The following is a 13863-nucleotide window of genomic DNA, read 5'->3' as shown; positions in this document are numbered from 1 at the left end:
GGCCAATGTAGGGGACACGTCTTCCCTGGAGGGCAGCGTGGCGGAAGTGTCGAAGGGGAGGGGAGCTCCTGGGACCTGCGTGCTGCAGAAAGGCGGGAGGGGGGTGGAAGCTCGGCGGCCTTCTCCCCAGAGGGGGGATGCGTCGGAGGGGAGTCCAATTGCTGGGCCCAGCGGCCTCCAGCAACGCAGGAAGGGTTGGCCAGCTCGGCGGCCTTCTCCCCAGAGGGAGAGTCCGGCCTCCAGTCAGGAGATGCTCTTCGCCGAGGAGATGGAACGCCTCGAAGACTTGTCCGCAGACTCGGAGCGCCGGCACACGGAGCTCATGGCGGCAGTGGCACGGTTGCCTGAGTCCATCGATTCCCTCTCTCGGAGTGTGGCCGAGTTCGGGCCCTTAGAGGCCACCAGTCGGGCGGAATACCGGGCAGATCTTTCAGCGACTGGCCAGGTGATTAGTGGTGCCGTCCAGTCACTGACTGCTCTGCTGCGGTCAGTGAACAGGTCAACACGGGCACTCACTGCTGCCACACTCGCTGTGTCAGCCAGGCATCGCCAGGGCACCCGGCGCGCTGCAGCAGCACATCGGTCTGTCCCTCGGCAGATTGGTGCGCATGCTGCAGTGCTGGCCCGGGCGAGTGCCAGTGTCTCAGGCGACCAGCGAGCGCCTGCCATCCACCAGCTTGCCGCCATTCCTCCAGCCGCCACTGCCACTCCCCCAGTGGAGCTGCCAGGAGCTGCTGCAGCGACTGATGCTGGCCAGCCACAGCTGCAGCAATCAACAGCCAGCCGCTCGACGCCCAGACCTCGACTAGGCCGACCCCCAAGGGCATCTGCCGTCACGACATGTGCCCCTCAGGAGCCTGCCCCCAGCCTTGCAGCAGCCAATGGCCTTACTTTGAGGCGGAGCAGCAGGGCGGGCAGGGGCCACCCAAAGATGGCCAAGGCATCGCCCTAGCGGGCCAAATAGTCGAATGTGTGGCCATTTGTGTTTGTTTCTTGAGGCCGAGAATTGGATGTTAGTTTTTTGAAGGCCGATGATGTGATGTTTGTTTTGGACGAAGGCCGAGAATGACGGCCATTTTAGTTGCCCTATTTTGTTAATCCTCCCCAGGTTGTGGGAGCGAGTAATGTGTTTGAGTGTTTTTTGGGGGTTTCCTCTGTTTTTGGTTTTCATGTGGGAAGGGCCCAGAGTTTGTACAATAAAGCATTTTATTTATTCACATTGTCCATGTTTGATCTTTGAAGTGTTTGTTGCCTTAACCGGCTGAGGGCTTGCGGAGCAGCTGCAATCATGTTCTATCATTGGCACAAGCCATTCCCTGACAGGGGGCCTAGAAGTGACGTTCAATAAGCCGACGACGGGCGGCCCTTGGACCTTGTGCGTCCCTCCTGAGCTGGTACTCCTCGTCCTCGTCGTCCTCATGCTCCTCCTGCTCCTCCTCCTGAGGTGGTGGTCCAACGTGAGGTGGCAGTGCCTGAGTCCTGCGGATAGCCAGGTTGTGCAGCATGCAGCAAACGACGACGAATTGGGAGACTCGATCCTGCGAATACTGGAGGGCTCCCCCGGAGCGGTCGAGACAGCGGACCCGTTGCTTGAGCACGCCGATTGTTTGTTCTATGAGGCTCCTCGTCGCTTGATGGCTCTCGTTGTATGCCTCTTCAGCAGGGGTCGTGGGCACGCGGAGTGGGGTCATGAGCCAGGTACACAAAGGATAGCCTTTGTCCCCGATAAGCCATCCTCTTGGGGGAGGCTGTGCCTGGAACATGTCAACCACAGTTGTCTGTCGCAGGATAAAGGCATCGTGGCTGCTGCCTGGAAAGCGGGCATTGACAGCTAGGATGCGCTGCCTGTGGTCACACACCAGCTGTACATTGAGGGAATGGTAGCCCTTCCGGTTGCGGTAATCCTCGGCATGCTCAAGAGGTGCCCGCAAAGCCACATGCATGCAGTCAATGGCGCCCTGCACCATGGGGAAGCCCGCTATTCTTGCAAACCCCACTGCACGCTGCTGCTGCTTGTCCAGGGTCATGCGGAAGGAGATGAATTGATGTCTCCTTCTGAAAAGGGCTTCGGTCACCTGGCGGATGCAGCAATGCACGGCGAACTGGGAGATGTTAGCGATGTCCCCAGTAGCGGATTGGAAGGAGCCGGAGGCATAGAAGTTGAGAGCCACCGTCACCTTCACTGCCACCGACAGAGACGTCCTGCGCATCAGCTGTGGCTGCAGATCTCTCTGAAGCAGCCGGCAGATGTCTGTAACCACCTCCCTTCGGAATCGCAGCCTCCTAACACACATCGCGGCAGACATGGTCAGATAGGAGGTCTGCTGGCGGTATACCCTGCGTGGGTAAGGCCTCAGTTGGCGACGCCTGTTGCCCCCTCTGCGTCTAGCCAGGGCTGCCACTCGCTCACGGCGTCTGTAAGCCCTTCTAGCATAAGCTGAAATTCAGCGATGCCACTCAATGCAGCCCCCATTATATGCTGGCAAACACTGAGCTCTGAATGAAGGCTAAGATAATTGGTAAGCTCTGGCCTGAGCCAAAAATACCTGTCCAAGTGTTGGTCCAAACCAGTAAACTCTCCTCCTTGGTCTCTGTCCAAAAAACCGTTGCACAAGAGTGAATGCTGCAAAATGGCTGGCCTTTATACTGCTGGGTAAGTGCCCTTTAATTAGCGCTCCCCGCGGCCCGGCTGGCCTGTGTACCGTTCCACTTCACAGTCGCTCGGGACGCCCGGCGCACAATGGGCCGGCGCGAGTGAAGTTCCGGTTTGGGGCGCACAAAGGGCGTTGCACTATTAAATGACGTCATGATCTGCGCGCGCAGCAGGGCGCGTGCTAAGACTTTGCGCCGGCGCTAAATGTGTCCTGAAGTTGGGGAGAGGCGCAGATCGCGCTGCGCCCGGGCGATACGCGCCTAGCGCTCGAGATCTACTCCCCCTAAGGCGCTAACGGCTGGCGCGCCCAACTGAATTTCTAGGCCTAAGTGCTTTAAACCAAGGGGCAACAGTAAGTATATAAATAATCAGTAATTAGATCTATAGGGAATTCAATTACATTAACTAATTAGAGGATACCAACATTAAATGGATCCAAATTGTATTAAATAAAAATCTGGTATACATAAATAATTAAATAATAAATAGGAGTAAGGGGGTACTAAACTAAAATCATATATATTTTTAAGCAAAGTGATTGGATCGCTGAGCCCCCGAGCCTGCAATTCCTGTGTCATGTGGGAATTCCAGGACGCTCTGGATAACCATGTGTGCAGGAAATGCCTCCAGTTGCTTGAACTCGAGCTCAGAGTTTTTGAGCTTGAGGAGTGGCTGGAGTCACTGCAGGGTATATGGGAGGCTGAGAATTTCCTGGAGCGTACCTCCAGCAGGTGGTCACCCCGCAGCTACAAAGAATTCAGCAGAATAGTAAGTGGGTGGCCATCCAGTAGGGTAGGAAAAGGCAGGCAGTGCAGGAATCCTCCGGGAGTGTGGCACACTTCAGTGCTGAATACCGGTGAGCTTGACAACACCTCGGGGATTGCAGTCTAAAGCACATCCACGTCACTATGGGCTAAATGACTGCACAAGGGGGCACAGCAAAGTGTAGAAATACAGTAGTTATAAGGGATTTGATAGTCAGGGAGATAGACAGGCATTTTTGCAACCGCCGACATGAGTTCCTCATGGTATGTTGCCTCCCTGGGTGCCAGAGTAAAGGACATCACTGAGAGGGTGCAGAATATTCCAAGGGAGGAAGGGGAACAGCCAGAAGTCGTGGTCTATGTGGGCACCAATGACGTAGGAAGGAAAAGGGTTGAGGTCCTGCAGTCAGAGTTTCAGGAGCTCAGGAGGAAATTAAAGAGCAGGACCTCAAAGAGTGTCACATGCTAGTGAGTATAGGAATAGTAGGATAAAACAGGTTCATGTGTGGCTGGAGAAATGGTGCAGGAGGGAAGGTTAACTAATACGTTTAAACTAATTTTGCAGAGGGGTAGGCACCAGGATGAAACATTAGAGAGGAGAAACAAGAGGACTGGGAGAGACAAATAGCACTAGAGTAAAGAAATAGGAGGGATTAGACAGGGGGCAAATGCGAGGCAGTCTAAGATGGGTTTGGAGTGCATGTGCATAACTGCACGGAGCATAGTAAATAAGGTTGGTTTAGCTGCAGGCACAAGTTGCCACATGGGACTATGATGTAGTGGCATTAACAGAGACCTGGCTCAAAGAGGGGGAGGAGTGGGAAAGATATTCAGGAAAGATAGGGAAGGAAACAAAGGAGTGGGGCCGACAGTATTGAGCAAAGAAATTATTATAGCATTGGAGAGGGATTATGTAGTTGAGGGGGTCAAAGAAGAGTCTATTTGGTTAGAATTAAGGAACAATAGAGGAGCTATTACGCTACTGGTTATATACTATATAAGCCACCAAATAGTTGAATGGAGGTAGAGGAGTAAATTTGAAGGCAGAAAGATGTGAGAACTACAGAGTAGTGATAATGGAGCACTTTAATCATTCTATTATAGATCAGGATAGTAACAGTGTAAAGGGCAAAGAGGGGGAGGAATTCCCAAAATGTGTAAGAGAGAACTTTCTTGATCAGTATGTTTCTAGCCCAATGAGGAAGGAAGCAGTGTTGGATCTAGTTCTGGTGAATGAAGTGGGGCAAGTGGAACACATTTCAGTGGGAGAGCATTTGGAGGACAGTGATCACATTATCATCAGGTTTAGAATAGTTATGGAAAAGCACAAGGAACAATCAAGTGTAAAAATACTTAACTGCAGGAGGCCTAACTTCAGTCAGTTGAAAAGGGATCTGGCCCAAGTGGATTGGAATCAATGATTGGTAGGCAAAAGAGTAATTGAACAATGGGAGGCCTTCAAAGTGGAGATGGTTTGGGTACAGAGTAGACACATTCCCATGAGAGGGTAAGGAAGGGCATCCAAAGCTAGAGCTCCCTGGATGACTAAAAATATAGAGGTTAAAATGAGACAGAAAAAGGAGGTTTATGACAAATGTAAGATTCATAATACAGTAGAGAATCATGCTGAAAGTATATAGATCTAACAAATGGAACAAGAGGGGCAAAGAGAGTACAGATTATTGGCTAACATAAAAGGAACTCAAAAGTCTTTTATTAACACATAAATAGTAAAAGGGTAGTCAAAGGAAGGGTGAGCTGATTAGGAACCAAAAATGTGATATTGTGGTAAAACCACCAAGGAACTCCTGTACAAGTGAATAACTGTCTTTAAAGCAATGCTACAGCACCTAGGTCCGTTTGCTAGAGTAAACAAGCTTTCTGTAAAAACCCTGAAATAACGCGATGACGTCATCACGTTGGTCACGTGGTGCCCCGAGTGGCGGGAAACGTGACGACGTCATGACGTCAGAGGTGGGCGGTTCTAAGTTGAGTCCTCGTGGAACTAGCTACTGTACAGACCTGTTTGTGATTTCTCCTGCATATTTTGTTTTGTTCATCAGTTTAATTAAATTTGGTTAATTTACTGAACTGACTCGACCTCAGTGATTTAGATAGGAATCCGTAGATCCCTACAATATTCTTGTGGAGGCAGAGGGCGTGGCTGAGATACTAAATGAACACTTTGCATCTGTCTTCACTAGAGAATAGGATGCTGCCAATGCAGCAGTAAAGGAGGAGGCAGTAGCAATATAGTATAAGGATAAAAATAGATAAAGAGGATATACTTAAAAGTCTGGCAGTCCTCAAAGTAGAATGACCACCCAGTCAGGATGGGATGCATCCTAGATAACTGAGAGAAGTAAGGGTGAAAACTGCAGAGGCTTTGGCCACAATCTTGCAATCCTCCTTGGATATGGGGGTGATGCTAGAGGATTGCAAATGTTACATCTCTGTTTTAAAAAGGGGAGAGGTATAAACTTGGCAACTACAGGCCAGTCAGACTAACATCAATGGTGGGGAAACTTTTAGAGACAATAATCCAGGACAAAATTAATTGGCATTTGGAAAAGTATGAGCTAATAAATGAAAGTCAGTACGGATTTGCTAAAGGTAAATCGTGTTTGACTAACTTGATTGAGTTCTTTGATGAAGTAATTGAAAGGGTTTATGAGGGTAGTGCGGTTGATTTTGTGTATATGGACTTTCAAAAGGTGTTTGTCACCACATAATAAACTTGTTAGCAAAATTAAAGCTCATAAAAGGACAGTGTCAGTGTGGATACAAAATTGGCTAGGGAAAGAAAGCAGAGAGTAATAGTGAACTCTCAGACTGGAGGGAGGTATACAGCAGTTTTCCCCAGGGTTCATTATTAGTCCCACTGCTCTTTTTAATATATATTAATGGCCTGCACTTGGGTATAAAGGGCATCATTTCAAAGTTTGCAGATGACACAAAATATGGAAATGTAGTAAGCAATGAGGAGGATAGTAACAGACTTCAGGAGGATATGGACGGTCAGGCGAAATGGACAGACACATAGCAGATGAAATTTATCACAGAAAAGCGTGAAGTGATACATTTTGATAGGAAGAATGAAGAGAGGCAATATGAATTAAATGGTACAATTTTAAGGCTGTACAGGAACAGAGAGACCTGGGGGTGTATGAGCACAAACCTTCGTCAGCTGTGGCTCCGTGGACAGTACTCTTGCCTCTGAGTCAGAAGGTTGTGGGTTCAAGTCTGACTCCAGAGACTTGAGCACAAAAATCTAGGCTGACACTCCAGTGCAGTGCTTAGGAAGTGCTGCACTGTCGGAGGTGCCGTCTTTCAGATGAAACGTTAAACCAAGGCCCCGTCTGCCCTCTCAAGTGGGTGTAAAAGACCCCATGGCACTATTTCGAAGAAGAGCAGGAGAGTTATCCCTGGTGTCCTGGCCAATATTTATCCCACAATCAACATAATAAAAACAGTTTCTCTGGTCATTATCACATTGCTGTTTGTGGGAGCTTGCTGTGGACAATTGGCTGCCAGTTTCCTACATTACAACAGTGACTACACATCAAAAGTACTTCATTGTCTGTAAGGTACTTTGGGATGTCCTGAGGTTGCGAAAGGTACTGTATAAATGCAAGTCTTTCTATACTTTCTTTTTTTGAAGGTGGCAGAATAAGTTGAAGGTTGTTAAAAAAGCATATGGAATCCTTGGCTTTATTAATAGAGGAATAGAATACAAAAGAAAGAAAGTTATGGCAAACCTTTATAAAACACAGGTTAGGCCCCATCTGGAGCATTGTGTTCAATTCTGGGCACCACACTTTAGGAAGAATGTCAATGCCTTAGAGAAAGTGCAGAAGAGATTTACTAGAATGCTACCAGGGATGAGAGACTTCAGTGTGGAGAGACTGGTGAAGCTGGGATTGTTCTCCTTAGAGCAGAAAAGGTCGAGGAGATTTGATAGAGGTGTTCAAAATCATGAACGGTTTTGATAGAGTAAATAAGGAGAAACTGTTCCTAGTGGTAAAGGGTCAGTAGCCAGAGGACACAGATTTAAGGTGATTGGCAAAAGAACCAGAGGCAACATGAGGAAATATGTTTTACACAGCGAGTTATTGTGATCTGGAATGCACTGCCTGAAATGGTGGTGGAAGCAGATTAAATAGTAACATTCCAAAGAGAATTGGATAAATACGAAGGAAAAAAAGTTACAGGGCTTATGGGGAAAGAGCAGATGAGTGGGACTAATTGGATAGCTCTACCAAAGTGCCTGCTCAGGCACGATGGTCCTAATGGCCTCCTTCTGTTCTGTATCAGTCTATGATTCTATGAAAAAAAGATTATATAGTAATTTATCCCACTGCTATTTGTGGGTCCTTGCTGTGTGAAAATTGGCTGCTATGTTTCCCTACATTACAAAAGTATTTTATTGACTTTAGAGCAAATTGGGAAGATCTAACATTATGTAAGGTGCAATATGAATGCAAGTTGTTTTTTTCTAAATATTGCTCTGTTACATTTCTCACAGGAAGGGTGATTTCCTTTTTATGTTTCTACCAGTAAAGCAGAAGATGATGTTGCAGGATCCTCCCAAGTCTATGCACCCAGCAGCTCAGCATGCACTTTATCGTACCATTTTGATTTGGTAAGCACCAGTACAGGTTCATCTGCCCCAGGGGATTTAGCTAATCAGTTTGAGGATGGCACAGAGCATAGGTGAGCAGGAGCAGGGTGATGTAGCCGATGAGGAAGAGAAAAAGAAGCATCTTGCTAGAGGAAGAAGTCACTTCCATCCACAGCGATGGTGACAGGGATCCAATTCACCAGGACCCAGCTTTTTAAAGAGGAATGTTTTCCGAGTACAAAAGATAGCTGCAGTCATTGGAGGATGCGCCCAATAGCTTTTGATACATGGCAGCAAGTATGGAGGAGTCCACAATCTGCATACATTGAGAGCATGCAGTCAGCCTTGGAACAAATGGCAGCTCCAAGGTGATCAGCTGTGCAGTCCCTAGTGACAGAGCAATGTTGTCAGCCCTGGGCTCCAATGTCACTTTCTCAATGGACAGGCTTCCTAATCAGCTGGAACAAATGAGGCATGATGTAGTTGCCAGCTCAGGAGATCTCAATGTTGTGATGTGGTTTGCTCATCCACAGATCAGTGGGTATAGGAATATGAAGGTTGGGAGCTGGGGCTGGTTGACTCTGCCCATGGCTGATGTTGCTGTGTCTTCCAGCAACAACACAATCACAACAGTCTATCAAGATTGTCTGCCTAGAATTCTGAAATCAAGCAAGGCCAGGCTTCTTCTACTCCAACAAAAGAGCAGCAGCTTGCATCAGGCTCATCTGAGGCCCCTGTCTCTGACAGTCAACTGCAAACAACGTTCCCAGCTCCCACCACAAAGCAAACACTTAGAAGAAGCACCAGAATCATTCACCGAGTGATAAGACGGGTAAGCACCTTGGGAGAAGACACTAATGTGGTGTATACTTCTGGAAATTCGAGGGTTTAGCGCCACCCGTTACTGCCAGATTCACCCTTCCGCCCGCTGCTGGCAGGGACCACCATTTTTAGATGGCTGGCAGTGCTGCCAATGTCGGCACTCACCACAATTATGTAGATGATGCAGATTGTGACGTCAGTGAGTGTGCAATGCTCACTTGACGCCCAATCTGCGAGTTTCAAATTCATCGCTCCACTTACCGGCATGCCTTAAGTGTGACCAGCTGAGCAAGCATTGACAAGCAGGAAGGAGGCTCTAGCAGTGGTATTTAAAGGAATCATCAGCAACAACATGTACTTGACATGTTTCTGCAGTTTGACTGGCTCTATGCAACTTTCTGCAACTCCAGCAGCTTTATTAACTTCTTTCTGCTTCACAACTTGGCCATCATGACAGCGCAGCCTTTGCCACCAGGGATTGCAGGACTACCTCAGGAGGAGCACTAGGGACAGGAGGAGGAGGAAGAAGAAGAAGATGAGCAAGAGGAAGAGGAAGAGGATGAGGAGGAAGGGAGGAGGCACGCAGCCAATCCCCCTTCCGAATGGGCTGACCGTGAACGCCTCATCAGACTCTGATTCCAATGAATGAAACCCCAGAACCCCATTGCTCACCACATCCCATCATACCATCCCTCTGTCATGGAATACCACACTTCCACCTGGGCACAAAGCTGAAATGAGCGCCACCACAAAAGATTCCAAACAAACTTAATAAATTTATCAAAATCAATTTACACATAATATTTGAACTAATCACCCTTGTGCAATCCATTAGCGCCGGTCATTCAGGTGTCCTTTCCTGATCTTCCCCAGTGGCTGCAGCATGGCTGGTGGAAGGCTGCTGAGTTTCCATGGGGGAGTTTTCAGATGGCCTTGCAGGAAGACCTCAAGCAGCCCTAGCCCTGGAAGGCCCGACTGTAGACTGCACCACCTCAGCATGGGCGGCAGCAGTCTGGGCTGGCTGGCTGACAGGCAGCGGCAAGGGCAATGGCGAAATGGCAGTGGTGAGAACAGGAATGCTGTCATCCTGAGAGAGGATAGCAGGGTCCTGCTCCACTGGCCCACTGCCACTCTCCTGGGGTGGCACCTCAACATTCCTAACAATTCGTTGGAGCATAAATTTCTGGGCTGCTGCAACACCCTGCAAGCCCCGGTCGACGGTGGTTAACCCAGCCACGATGGCAGCAGTCTGAGCATGGGTAGCATCAAGCTGAGATTGCAAGAGAGCTGTCTGTGCTTCCGCTGCAACACTAAGACTTTGGGTCACTTCCGCCTGTGCTGTAGTAGCAGCCGCGACATCGCCCATCACACACAGCATCATGTCTGGGTCAACATGGTCTCTTAAGGAGTTTTCCATCATTTACAGCCTGGAAATCCTGGGCTCCAAGCTCTGAGCAAAGCCCCATTCAATGTTGGAGGTGGACTCCTCCATGCTCCTTGACATTGCCAAGAGGCTCTCTGGCAGGCTTACCGTTGCACCTAGCAATTCGGTGTGGATGCCCATCATCCTTCTTCTGAAGGCCGCCCCATCGAGGCCTTCTTCCTGTGCAGCAGAACTCGTGTGTGAACTTGCCCTCCGGGGAGCTGGCCCCCTGGCCTTGCTGGTACCCAGTGTCTCACCTTGTGCAGATCCCACTTCTACACTAGCCTCTAAAGTATATGCAGTGCCAGTTTCTGAGCTGGTGTCTGCATGTGACAGTTGAGATGTGGGTGTGAGTGTTGCAGCAGTGGTAAGGTTGTGAGGGTGAAGTGAAGCTCTGATTGTGAGGTCTGAGTAGTGATAGGTAGAGATTGTTGGTCGGTGAGTGACGGGGTTGTGGCGCATTAAGCAGTGTGTGAGGCTTGTGGTGCAGATGGCGGGATATGGCATTTGCTGAAGCTTTCACTCACCTTGACCTGCCGTGTGAGGTCGTTAAATTTGCGGCACTGGATCACCGACCTGGGGACCACAGTGCTGGCCATCACATAAGTAGCTATCTCCTGCTAGAGCCTTCAAGATGTGTGTGGCAAGGGCTTCCTGCCAGTCTGTGGGAAGAGGACAGCCCGCCTCCTCTCCACGGCCACCACCAGTGCCTCAAGAGCCTCGGGCTCTCTCCCTGTGCTGAGGCTCAGCCATCTGCTTCGACTGCCGTCTGCTTCTAGGTGAAGTTGGAACTGGATTGACAATGAGGTGCTGCAGCATCAATGCCACTCCCCTTTAAGTACGGAATAAACCCTGTGCCAAATATGACTGGGAATTAGACTGGACCTGATATTGGTCCACCTGTTGAGCGGTAAGCCAATGAACAGCGGTTTTAGCGCTGAGATCAAGACTATAATCATGTTAATAAGGACTAAGCATGAATTTTATATGCTACCTAGACCATTTTGACCTGGCTTTAACACTGCCCATTTTGTGGCCGTATTTAATTTCTAGGCCCTGGTTTTCTGAATAGAATATATTCTGAATAAATATTTTTTGTAATGTTAAATGCAATGTGCAGCTTCAATTGGATTTGCAAAGCTGTAGTCAGAAATGTTCTGATAGAATGGTATTGCTGGGGACTGAGGAAGGTTGTTGTGCTTAGGATGTTGATTATTTGGGACTGAATGATGGTGAGAGGTGATGAACAGGTTCATCTTGTAGTGGTTATCAGGACAATGTTTCCTCAATTAAAGCATATTGATTAACTGAAGTAGATGTAATGTCCCAGCTGATGCTGGCTCCTCTGTCTCTTCAGCCTGGACAGTATCTCCTCCTGCTTGCATTTGGGTGAAGTACCGCTGTTGCTGTTCAAGATGGACGCCTCACTCAATGATAATGTTGTGAAGAATGCAGCAAAGGACAGTAATTCTGGAGGCTATCCCAAGATTGTCCTGGAAGACCCCACCTGATTGGTTTAGGCAGTGGAAGCACTCATTCAATACGCCAACGGTTTGCTTGATGCATACTTGGGTGGAGGCATGGGTTTCATTGTATTTTTGCTCTGCCAATGTTGCTGCATGATGCAAAAAGATCAGCGGGTAATCCCGGTCCCCCAATAGCCAGTCCTTAACTCTCTGGTTGTCAGCGAATAACAGGGCACAGTTCTCTCGAAACAAAAACATCATGTGAGATGTCTGGGAATTTGGCATTCACATGCATAACTTTGTGGTGGTGGTCACAAACATCCTGTACATTAATGGAGTAATATCTCATGTGAGTCTCGTAAGGAGCACTCCTTTCTGCAACTGCATGTATAGCTATCACCCAAAACCAGACAGGAAAACTTGAGCAGCACAATTGGGGCTAGAAACACAACATAATGGATTTGAATAAAAGCTGAATTTTTTTCTGTTGGATGCTTGGCTTGCCATACATACATCTACTAGGCCTATGTCATAGCATTACTTTCATAATGTTCTGGCTGCTTGCCCTATGTTTCCCATTTCTACTGAACCTCCAACCAAAGAGAAATGGGGCGATCATTCAGGTTTCCAACAATTCCCCGTGCCTTCCATGTGGGATAATATTGTTCCTATGTGAAATGTAATCAAGGCCACATTCAGGATATATATGTTGAGCATTGTGATTTGCCCTTCCAAGATTCAACACTTTGAGGATAGGATTCCCATCCGTTCTTGGGATAGTAGTCTCAATGTTGAAATAGAGATGCTTGTTCGTCTAAATATAAACATTCTTTTGCAAAAATGACTCGGAGACTGCCATTATTTGCCCACCGAGTCCCTCAAGAGCTTGACAAGCTCTTAGAGGGTGAGATTGAGCTCCTACAAGAATGCCATATCTGCTTATTCCTTCTTGAGCTAAATCAGTATTCCACTTGATTGGGTGATTGAGTCCCCTGACATTCTGAGAGTTAATTTTGAGTATAGCCATGGCAGGGATTAGAGTGGTGTCTGTGTGCGTAGGGACATGGCTGTGCCCAGCACTGTGGCTTGCCATGGTGGCTATCTGCAGATGGTGGGAGTGCCTCTATGGGTTCCAAGGGCATATTCCCCATCCTTCAAATGTAAGGATTGGCCTTTTACTCCACCCTCAATCTCCCTGTTATTCCCTTTGCCCTATTAAAGTGTTTTTCCTTGGGTTCCTCACAGTATACTCTCTCTGTTACTCTGTTTTAGGTAGGTTTCTCCTCCCTCTCCCATTCCTACCTATCGTCAGTATTCAAATTTACATCTCAGGAATTAATCTTCTTGTTAAGGTTGACAAGTGGGGTATGATTAACTAGTGCCTGGCTCAGACCCCTGTCTGCAGCCTTGTCTGACTGGCTGCTTGCAGTGCACACAGGTTCACTGGCTGATGAGTAGAGCTGGTGGTTCTATTTTAATTCCAACAAACTTTGGATACCACAGCCCTTTGTTAATACTCAATATTCAACTTTGTTTGTCCCTGAAGAGTTGCCATGTTTTGAGCAAATTTGGGTGATCAGCCTCTTTTAATTGAGATTACAGCTGTTGGATGCACTTTATGAGAGTTCATTAATTCATTACAGCTCCCTGGCTGATAGTTTCATTTGGCTTTGGCTTAATTTTCCTTGGTGTGAGTTCATATGGATAGTGACATACACACTATACATATTAACACACCTGGCAGGGATAGTAATAGACCCAACAAGATGGAAACACACACCAAGCAAGGATAGAAACACACTCAGCAGGGATAGAGATACACGCTGGGAATTTCCTCAGGGCTTCTCCTGATAGGATGCTGCAACTTTGGTGGAAGGTCGATAGAAACCCTGTTTACGCAGCTATCCCAGTTTCTGCTATCTTCTGCAAAGTTATTGTGGCTAATCATGAGAACCCTATAAGGAAATTCTCAGTGACATACTCAGTGGTATACACAAACTACCATTTAGTGGCGTTAGTGACATGCATTCAGTAGCGATAGAGAATCACACCTTGCAGAGAAAGGCACACACACATACAGCCCCAGCAGGGAAAATGACATGCACACAGCAGAG

The sequence above is a fragment of the Somniosus microcephalus genome, chromosome 22 (assembly GCF_052327205.1).
Source record: "Somniosus microcephalus isolate GS21.2 chromosome 22, FLI_Smic_1.0, whole genome shotgun sequence".
Taxonomy (NCBI): Eukaryota; Metazoa; Chordata; class Chondrichthyes; order Squaliformes; family Somniosidae; genus Somniosus; species Somniosus microcephalus.
Note: the sequence above shows the minus strand (reverse complement) of the source record.